Source organism: Mustela nigripes, chromosome 12 (assembly GCF_022355385.1).
Source record: "Mustela nigripes isolate SB6536 chromosome 12, MUSNIG.SB6536, whole genome shotgun sequence".
In the NCBI taxonomy this organism is placed as follows: Eukaryota; Metazoa; Chordata; class Mammalia; order Carnivora; family Mustelidae; genus Mustela; species Mustela nigripes.
Window position 1 is genome coordinate 149,159,060 of NC_081568.1, and position 7,832 is coordinate 149,166,891.

At 42.7% G+C, this 7,832-nt stretch overlaps 2 non-coding genes across 2 annotated transcripts; both read right to left on the bottom strand.

Annotated features, from left to right (window-relative positions):
- Positions 1–5,561: 5,561 nt before the first annotated feature.
- On the bottom strand, positions 5,562–5,633 carry TRNAE-CUC (transfer RNA glutamic acid (anticodon CUC)). Its single transcript has one exon. It is a non-coding gene; the product is annotated as a tRNA-Glu (tRNA).
- A 265-nt stretch (positions 5,634–5,898) lies between these two features.
- TRNAL-CAA (transfer RNA leucine (anticodon CAA)) lies at positions 5,899–6,004 on the bottom strand. Its single transcript has 2 exons — positions 5,967–6,004; positions 5,899–5,944 (listed from the first exon to the last, which is right to left on the bottom strand). It is a non-coding gene; the product is annotated as a tRNA-Leu (tRNA).
- Positions 6,005–7,832: the final 1,828 nt, after the last annotated feature.

The window sequence follows — 7,832 nt, forward strand, 5'->3', positions numbered from 1 at the left end:
GCACCAGTTTGCATTCCACAAACACTGCAAGAGGGTTCCTGTTGCTCTATATCCTATCTAACATCTCTTGTTTCTTGTGTTGTTGATTTTAGCCATTCTGACAGGTATTAGCTAATATCTCTCTTTTAAAAGTTTTAATTTTTTGCACTTTTTAAAATTTAAAAATAAAATAATAATAAATAAACATATATAAATAAAATTAAAAGTTTTATTTAAATTTTAGTTATTTAACATACAGGGAGGGAGGAAGAAGGGGGCAGGGAGGTAGGGAGGGCCCTCACAAGCCCTGAGTGCCACCTAGGAAGACACCTGGTAACAAAATGGCCTCTGAGGCCTGAAGATAAGCAGCACTGGCCAAACAAGAAATCAGTGAAGCTACAGAAGGACCCAGTCAAGGATCACACAGCAGCTGGAATTGTCAGGGTTTGGGAGCTTCTGCTGATGTTGCCTCATCAGTAAACATGTTAGTATCCCAGCTCTCCACCTCTCCAGGTCCTCTGTCCTTCACCCCCTTCTTGCAGAGCCAAGGAAATCCCAGAAACTCCTTGACTCACCCTGAAGAGTTAGTTTCCAAAAGCTTCAATGCAAACAGTACTGTGCTCTTATCTGCCCAACTTTGGAAAGATTAGTCTGATGCCCATTAAAGGGATTTCTAGCAGGGGGAAAAATGTACAGGACATTTAGGGACCCCATGCATGCTTGACCGATGGAATTATGTTGCTCCCTGAGCACTCAGGCTGCCTCTGCACCATGGGCCCCGGGGGGCCATCTCTTCCCTCACCCACTCCACTGCTGAGGGGAGTCAGAAGACACAGAGCGACCAGGAGCCAGGCTCTGCTGTTTCTACCATTTCTGGATATGTGGTGTGATCTTTCAAGTTACTTAGTGTCTTTGAGTCTTGCTTTCGTACAAGGCACACTGTTGCTTTTGAGGCAATAGTGCTGTCCTGTTAAATAAATTACAGTATCAAAGTACAGACCTGGCTCAGAAGAAGTCTCAGCCAAGAGACTCTTCTACCCTGGGGACACTGTGGCCAGAGTGATTCAATTCGCTTGTTCCCTACACAGCTGTGAGCTGGGACTCTGCCCCTCCGCTCCCCTCTTTTAACCCCGAGCACCACCCCACCCTGGCAGCTAAGCCTGCAAGTTCTGCCCCCATGAGGCTCCCAACACACAGAAGGGGCAATGCACTTACCTTCAAGGAGAACTAGAGGGGTGAAAGGTGTTATACACTGAATGTCATCCATCTTTCCCAAATGTATATGTGGAAGCCCTGATTCACAAAGTGATGGTGTTTGGAGATGGGGCCTTTGGAGGCAGTTGAGTTTAAATGAGGTGGGAGGTTGGGGTGGGTGAAATGAAGACGGTTAAAAGGTAGAAACTTCCAGTTATAAAATAAATAAGTCTTTTGCCATTTGCAACGACATGGAGGAGGTAGAGAGTATTATGCTAAGCCAAATAAGTCAGGCAGAGAAAGGCAAATACCATATGATGTCACTCATATGTGATGTCATTCACATGTGAAATTTAAGAAATAATACAGATAAACATAAGGGAAGGGGGAAAAGGAGAGGGGGAAACAAATCATAAGAGACTTGTAGCTATAGAGAACAAACTAAAGGTTGATGGAGGGAGGTGCATAGGGGATGGGCTACATGGGTGATGAATACTGAGGAGGCCACTTGTTATGAGCAGGGAGTGTTGTACGTAAGTGATGAATCACTAAATTCTACTGCAGAAACCAATATTGCACTGTATGTTAACTAAGTAAAATTTAAACAAATTAAATAAATAAATAAATAAGTCATGGGGATTTATTATATAGCATGGTGACTATTTTTAATAATGTAATACAATATACAAGAGTATATTTGAAAGTTACTAAAGAGTAGATCTTAAAAATTCTTATCACAAGGAAAAAAATGTAACTCTGTGAGGTACTGGATGTGAATTAGATTTATTGTGCTGATCATTTTGCAATGTATACATATATCAAATCATTATTTTGCACAACTGAAACTAATACAATGTTATATGTCAATTATATCTCAATTTAAAAAAAAACATTATGAGCGTGTCTGTGAGAGTGTTTCTGGATGAGACAAATTAAATAATTAATTAAATTAATAAAATAAAATAACTGGTAAATCGTGACCCTTCAGATTGATTTCAAAACTGAACAGTATTGTTGCAATGTTTTATGAGTGTCAGTCTAAACTACATTGTTTGGGGTCGCCTGGGTGGCTCCGTAGGTAAACGTCTGCCTTTCGCTCAGGTCATGATCCTCTAGGCTTGGAAACTGAGCCTCACCACGGGCTCCCCGCTCAGCAAGGAGCCTGTTTCTCCCTCTGCCTGTTGCTCCCTCTACTTGTGCATTCTTTTTCTTTCAAACAAATAAATAAAATCTTTAAAGATAAATAAATAATTTTGTCCAAGAGACAATAAACAAATTATGTAGTTTTCACCTTTTTATCTTTGTGCATCAATTTTAAATATAATATACCTGCATGTTATATGATAAAAGAGAGGGGCAGTGGGTGAGAGACTCTCCTTTGCCTATAGTTCTCTGTGGACTAGGGGATGATTTCTGGAGCTCTGGGTACACACAGCAGATGTATGTTGGGAATGTTGCAGTACCCATATACAATGTATGTTGCATTACCCATATTCCAACTGAGAGATTAAAGAAAGGCATAGGCTATGAGACATAAACCCATATATTCACCTCCAGAGATGGTTCCAGAGATGCACATACACACCCTCACACAGACAGGTGGCTGCGTCTACCCACCATCTCTCTATTCAACACAAAATACATGATAATTACCTCTAGTAATGTAGACTTACATCCACACCAAGCCCATAACGCTACCCCTGCTCACCCCAGAGATCCATGTAATCATCCACCACACCCTCTTCTCGCCACCCACATCCACCCAAACCAAGCTGCTGATGGAGAATCAGAGGTACTCTGGTGCCTAGGCCTGAGGAAGGAGCCTTGAGAGGGGGAAGGAGGACCTTGCCTGCTGAGTTCCTACTGTTCTGGGGATTCCAGGGGGCCACTAGAAGCCTGGTCAGAGATGGAGCAACTGCAGTGCAACCTCCTTCTGGAAGAGAGTCCCTGTGCTCTGCAGGTATTCAGGCAGATTTCAGAGTAACTAAATGAAGAGATTTGAATGAAGGATGGATTGAGTAGTTGAGCTGTTTTTCAGTACAGCTATTTACTTATGCAAATAAGGTCTTGAAGGTAGGGGCTTTTTCTTATTCTTTTCAGTGACTTAATAAACACTATTACGTGTCTATTCTTTAATTGACTCTGCATGTCCATTTGGCCATTTTTACCCTCCTTCCCTCTCGTTCCTCCTTCCCTGTCCGTTTCCTTCCTTTTCCCTTCCTCCCAGTCTCTTTTCTTTCCTTCTTCTCTCCTTTCTTCATTCAATTGTCCCTTGTTCCAACAGACATTTAAGGTAACACAGAGCCTGGCACTTTGTTGATGATTTCCTCAATCAGTCTTTAACTGGGAATGAAGGAATGAGGGAAGGAAAAAGGAAGGTCCAAGGAAGATGACAAAGCCTCCTTCAAGTCAGTTTCCAGCCCACCATTCAGACAGATGAGTAATTTTCCTGTCTTTCCTATTTTAACCAGTCCATTACGTGCTTCAGAAGAGGGCTTCTGAGGTCAGACTGAGTCAGCAGAGATGGAGAAATGGGAAGCTGTCTGCCTAATAACCCTAAAGAGCGTGAATCAGTGTCTCATCTCTTCCTCCGAAGTTCTCTCCTCCCAGCACTTATCTGGGCAGGGAGGCCCTAACTCTCTACTACCCACAATGTTATAAAAGTACTTGACCTTCTGAAATTGAGATTGTGTCTTTCGCTCTGCATAATTACCTGAGCTCTCTATCAAAGCTGTTTCCTATATCAATAATTCATGTGTTGTTTTTGCTAAGTAGCATTCTATGGTATTCTATGGTGTTAGTCTATGGAATCCTATTCTACAGTTTGTTTAACTATTCACCCACTGACTGGCATGTCAGCTGTTCCTGGTTTTGGTTGTTACAAATAAATATGCTATGAACATTTGTGTAAAGGTTTTTTTGTGAACGTAAGTTTTTCATTTCTGTTTCTCTATCAATCCTGAGATAAATGCCTAAGAATGTAATTGTTGAGTTGTAATGTAAATACATGTTTAATATTGTAAAAAATTGCCAGACTCCTTCCAGAGTGGCAGTACCATTTACCTTCTGACTAACAATAAGTGATCCAGTTTCTCTTCATCCTCACTACTATTTGGTGTTATCACTTTTTATTTTAGCCATTCTGCAAAGGGAGTGGTGGTATCTCATTGTGATTTTAATTTATACTTTAATAAAATATATATTAATGCCTTTTCATGTCTTTGGCTCATTTTTAAAAATTGGATTGTTTTACTTTTTTACCACTGTTTTGAGAGTTCTCTATGTATCCTACGTATGAGTCCTTTATCAGGTATGTGGTTTACAAATATTTTTTCTATCTATACCTTGTCTTATCATCCTCTTAATGAGGTCTTCTTTAGAATAAATTTTTAATTTTTACAAGGTCTGATTTAATGATGTTTTCTTTTATGGATTATACTTTTGTTGTTATCTAAGAGCTCTTCACGAAGCCCTAAGTCCTGACGATTTTCTCCCAAAATTTTTATAGTTTTATATGTAATATTTAAATATGTAATTCATTTTGAGCTGATTTTTGTGTAAAATGTAAGCAGTTTTTCAAATAAAGTGATTCATCTGCAAATAAATGTTATATACCCATGGTTGAAAAATTAGCATATGCATAAGATTACAACAAAGAAAATTAAGACTTTTCATAATCGTACCACTTATAGAAAATCATAAAAAAAGTAAGTTAAATTTAGATGTTTGTCCTTTCAAATTTCTTTTTCCTTTGTTTATATATATGTTTGGCTCCCTTCCAATTGGTTTTGAAGATGGGGGAAGATACAAAAGATATTTTGGGAACAATTGGGAGAAATTTGAATATGAATTGGCACATGATGGTAAGTTAATGTTGAATAGCTTAATGATGTCTGCAATTTTCACATGGGTGCCAAGCTGGGGATGCAAGTAAAAGAGAGAGAAATTCAGCAAAAATATTAACCAATGGTCGTATCTAGGTAGCGAGAACACGGTTGTTTGTTTGTGTATTTTATCAGTATTTTAACTATTCAACATATCTTCAGAATAAAAAGGTAGATGTTGTATGGGGGAGAATGACCAGGCTGTTTTCCAGCAACACCTGAGTCCTTGTGAGAAGCTAAGACACCCTGAGAAGCCCCTCTAGGTGAAAGGTCCCGTTCTAAATTTCTTTTGGACACCTGGAGAGACTTCTTAACCCCAGGGATATCTTTTCGCATCATTTGGTGGGGCCTGCGTCGGGGTATACGACAATGCCAGACACATAGCCAGCGCTCACTAACCGTAGTACCGTCCTCTGATCGTTACTTTTTCCCAAAAGTGAAAGTTACCCGATATAGTTAGAGGTTTTGCAGTGAAAAGAAAAGGGGGGGGGGAAGAAAAACCCATTCCCTGACCGGGAATCGAACCCGGGCCGCGGCGGTGAGAGCGCCGAATCCTAACCACTAGACCACCAGGGAAGATCTACTTGCACTTTCTCTGTTAAGCTAGACTAAATATATGGTATATGACACAAATTGAGAGAATGAACACGATTGGCTAAATTTTAGGTGGAAAGGCAGGTAACGGAGGGCTGCGGCGGCATTATATTCTGAGAATGGCTGCCCTCTATGAGAAAAAAAAAAAAAAAGAAAAATGAAATGAAATGAAAAGAAAAGAAAAAAGAAAGCGTCAGCAGCCACTGGATGATTTTGGGGTCCTTTAGGGGAAGGAAAAAAAGATATGTGTCAGAAGTGGGATTCGAACCCACGCCTCTATTCAGAGACCAGAACACCCGCAGGGAAGGTGAGCACCTTGAGTCTGGCGCCTTAGACCACTCGGCCATCCTGACACCCGGAGCGAGGATTGGCTGTGCCAAACCCGCTTCCTGTGCGAGTAGCCGCCCCGCCCCCGCCCCGCCCCCGCCGCGCGGGCTGACTCTCGCTCTCCCACTTGCAGCTCGCCTAGAATTCCGAAGAGTGCGGGGTCTGTGATGCACCCGGAACCGTCCAACCTTTGTCTCCCGCGCAGGGACTCGAACTAGCCAAAACAGAGGCAAGCGCAAAACCCTTGGAAAACTGAAAAGGTTGGTGATCACTGCGCAGGCGTCGGACCCAAACCCTTTGGAAAACCGAACGGGTTGGTGACCACTGCGCAGGCGTCGGACCCAAACCCCTTGGAAAACTAAACGTGCTGGGGACCACTGCGCAGGCGTCGGATTCAAACCTCTTGGAAAAACCAAAAGGGTTGGCGATCACTGCGCAGGCGTCGGACCCAATCCCCTCGAAAAACGGAAAGGGTTGGTGACCACTGCGCAGGCGTCGGACCCTGCGCAGGCACCGGACCCTGCGCAGGCGCAGCCGTGCAGCGGCAAAGGCGAGGAGGAATACCGGCTCCTGCAGGGCGCGGCTACTTTCCGCGTCCAGACGCCTGGCTCCGCCCGCTTGTCCCTGGCCCTCGCTGGTGAAATCCCGGCCAGTTAATCCAGGGAGAACACGTGAAAATATACTCGCCACAGAGCAAGTGGCGAGTTTTCACTGTGATTCTGTATTTCTGCCTTCCTGTCCCTGCCCAGCCGTCCTTCAAGATCCGCCTCTCCTCTGCTAAGTCGCACACTCGTGGTTGGAGATAACGGAGAAACAGTGCTAAAGAAAACGATTGTGCTAACTATTAAAAAAAATATTCATTCGCGACACTTGTTGAAGTACAATAAAGAAGACTGTTTAAGGGCGGTGTAGGTGTAGGGACCACTGCAGTGGGGTCTTGCATTGGGGGTTGGGGGAGAGATTGGACTTCATTCGGAAGACAACAAAGAAAAGTAAAAAGTGAAATTTTGAAATTTTGTAGCTAAGGAGCCAGATTTGGTGGGGGGGGGGGCGGTCAGTAGATGGAAAATTAGTAAGAGATAACATCAAAGGTAAGGGGGGGAATTCTATCTTAAACGGCCAGACAGGGTGGTAAGATACCACCTTGTGGGGTGGTCGAGGATGAGGAACCTCCATTAGATATCCAGGATGATCAGAGATCAAGGATGGGAGATTCCGGCTAACCTGATCCAGCAGGAATCTTGCTAAGACTGGACAGTGCAGAGACAGACAGGGAAGTCCAAAAGTCAGGCCTCGCCGGAAAATAGTTTAGGGGGACGGTTAACGAAAGAGTGCAAAAACAGCTAGTGTGTTTTCGCAACCAGTGGGAAGGCCTAGCTCCTCTGCTCCAGACCCTCACTGGTTCATTCATTCATTGAGCTCCAGACCCTCACTGGTTCATTCATTCATTGAGTATTGAGACTTCACTGAAAATACAGCAATGAGCAAACTCAGAAGCCCCCGCCCCAGAAAACTGACTGCTAGTGAGGGAAACAATCTGCACAATGAATACACGGGATGTGGGAACAAAAGTAGGGCAGTGAAGTAGCAATTCTATCTTTAGACTGGGATGATCAGTAAGGCCTGCTGAAGTGACATTTGCAAAAATAATTTTGAGAAGTAAAACACATGACTCTCATGCAATATGTGATCCACACATGACAAGATTTATTCAGTTTATTAATGAGGGACACAAATGGTGCTAAGACCAATTTGAAGGGAACTTTGAAGATTTTTTTTTTTTTTAATAATGAGTCAAAGGAATGTTGAAAAAAGATTGCTAACAGATGGAAGGGAGGTTAAGATCCCAAGGAT